This window comes from Pteropus vampyrus, unplaced genomic scaffold (genome assembly GCF_000151845.1).
Source record: "Pteropus vampyrus isolate Shadow unplaced genomic scaffold, Pvam_2.0 Scaffold126, whole genome shotgun sequence".
Taxonomy (NCBI): Eukaryota; Metazoa; Chordata; class Mammalia; order Chiroptera; family Pteropodidae; genus Pteropus; species Pteropus vampyrus.
Window position 1 is genome coordinate 166,937 of NW_011888907.1, and position 2,469 is coordinate 169,405.

The 2,469-nt window shown below is 44.0% G+C and overlaps 1 protein-coding gene and 1 long non-coding RNA gene across 2 annotated transcripts in view; one reads left to right on the forward strand and one right to left on the reverse strand.

The window, feature by feature from the left end:
• The window catches only part of PEBP4 (phosphatidylethanolamine binding protein 4), a 206,956-nt gene that overhangs the window by 50,484 nt on the left and 154,003 nt on the right, over positions 1 to 2,469 (forward strand). The window lies entirely within an intron of this gene.
• LOC111744029 lies at positions 468 to 2,464 on the reverse strand. The gene is made up of 2 exons (XR_002781983.1): positions 2,033 to 2,464; positions 468 to 1,896 (listed from the first exon to the last, which is right to left on the reverse strand). It is a non-coding gene; the product is annotated as an uncharacterized LOC111744029 (long non-coding RNA).

Below are 2,469 nucleotides of genomic sequence, written 5' to 3' on the forward strand. Positions count from 1 at the left end.
AGCACTGGGCTAGGAGGTCTGATCTGCAAAATACTGGAGGGAGCAAGAAAGGAGAGAAAACCGGTGACTTGTTTGGTCTTGGCTTCTAGAGAGAGGCTGGAGCCCTGCTCCTACTGGGGTCATCTATCCCAGCTGTTCTACATCTCCGTTTCTCCACCCCTCACCCCTAAGGCCCAGCAGCATGTCAGTGGATTACAGGGTCCTGCTTTGCCTGGGACTTTGGGACTAGGAGGTGGGGGCAGCAACAGGAAGTGTTTCCTATATGTCCCTGCCCTGTTCTCTAGTTGAGCATGAAAGGAACAAGTCCAGGACATCTGCAGAGCATCCTTCAGGGCGTTCTTCCCACTTGGGGCCATCCATGATGCTGAGATGTTGAGATGAGGGTTGGTCCAGAACAAAGCCCCTTCTCTGACAGAGGCCAGGGGCTTCTTTGGGTAGGTGAGAAATAGCTAGTCAGAGCCTACAAATTTACTGCTTGGAAAGACCTATGGCCCATTTTTATTACTTTTTTAGTAGACCTTTTAAGGCTAGTTTTATGTTCATAGCAAAATTGAGCAGAAAGTACTGAACGTTCTCATATACCCCCATCCCCGCACATGCATAGTCCTCCCCGCTGTCAACACCAGAATGTTACATTTACTATAATCGATAAATTTTCACTGAGGGGTCATTATCACCCAGAGTCTATAGTTTACATTAGGGTCCAGTCTATGAGTTTGGACAGATGTACGATAACGTGTCTGTCCATCATTATAGTTCCATACAGAGTATTTTCACTGGCTTAAAAATCCTCTGTTCTCTACTCATTCATCTCTCCCTCCTTCCAGCTACTGGCAACCACTCATCTTTTTACTCTCTCCATAGTTTTGCTTTTTCCAGACTGTTATATTGCGGGAATCATATAGTATGTAGCCTTTTCAGATTGGTTTCTTTCACTTAGTAATATATAAGGTTTCTCCTTGTCTTTTCATGAATTGATAGCTTGTTTCATTTTAGCACTGAATCATATTCCATCGTCCGGATGCGCTGATTTGTTTATCTGTTTATTTATTTATTTATGTATCACCTACTGAAGGGCATCTTGGTTGCTTCCAAGTTTGGGCAATTCTGAATAACGCTGCTATAAACATCTGCGTCTGTGCGTATATAAGTTTTCAGTTTCTTTGGGTAAATACCAATGAGCACAATTGTTGGATTATACGGTAAGAGTATGTTAAGTTTCATGAGAAACTGCCAAACTATCTTCCAAAGTGAATGTACTATTTTGCATTCTGACCAGCAATGAATAAGAGTTCCTCTTGCTCCATCTCGCCAGCATTTGGTGTTATCAGTGCTCTGAGTTTTGAACATTCTAATAGGTGTGTGGTGGTAGCTCATTGTTTTAATTTGCAGTTCCATAATGATACAATGTTGAGCATCTTTTCATATGTTTATTTGCCATGTGTATATCTGGCGAGCTATTTGTTCAGGTCTTTTGTCCATTTTTCATTTGGGTTGTTTGTTTTCTTATGGTTGAGTTTTAAGAGTTCCTTTTGTATTTCGGATACCGGTCCTTCACCAGCGATGTCTTTGCAAAGATTTCTCTCCTAGTCTGTGACTTGTCTTCTCATTCTCTTTACCCCATTTAATTTTGTTCCCTCTTCCTATGCGTCCAGCAGATCCATAGCTCCTTACGTCCCTGCAGCAGATGCAAAGAAGCCAGACTAGCTATGGAAGGAGCATGGCTTCCTAGGGAAATGTGTGGGCTTGTGACCACCATTCATTTCAAACCAATGTTTATTTGTTCCTTAAACAATTACATTGTGTCAGGCACTAAGTTTCCGGGATGCATCGGTGTGAACAAAACACAGTGCTCTGAGTCTTGTGGAGTTTACTTTCTGGTAGGGAGGACATATACTAAAAAATAAACATAGACACATATGCTGAAAACTGTACATAAGCACATTATACAGCTCTCTAGAAGTAAGTCCATGTGAAAAAAAAAATGAGCAGAACAAGGGAGATTGGAGGGGCTGGCGTGGGAGAAACTCACCGTCTAAATAGCGTTGCAGGGTGGGATTCATTGAGAAGGGATGTTTAGGCAAAGACTATGCCAAGAGGGCAGAGCGATCGAGCAGAGGACCATCCAGTGCAAAGGCCATGAGGCTGGAGCACACCTGGTGTGTTCGAGAAATTGCAGGGAGGCCGATGCGGCTGGAGTGCAGTAGAGCAGTAGAGGGCTGACCAGGAGAGGATTTTCTGATGGACTCGATGTGGGGGCGAGAGGAAGGAGAAGTATACATGACACCAAAATTTCTGACCTGAGCCACTGAAAGGATGTTATTAACAGCGATGGGGAAGAGCAGGTTTCCCGCTGGTGGTGGGTGAGGGCAGAGAACGGGTTGAGTTGGCACTATTTACAGACATGTTGGTGGAGACATCAGGTATGCTATTGGATAGATGGGCCTGGAGTTCAGGAGAGTTCGTGTC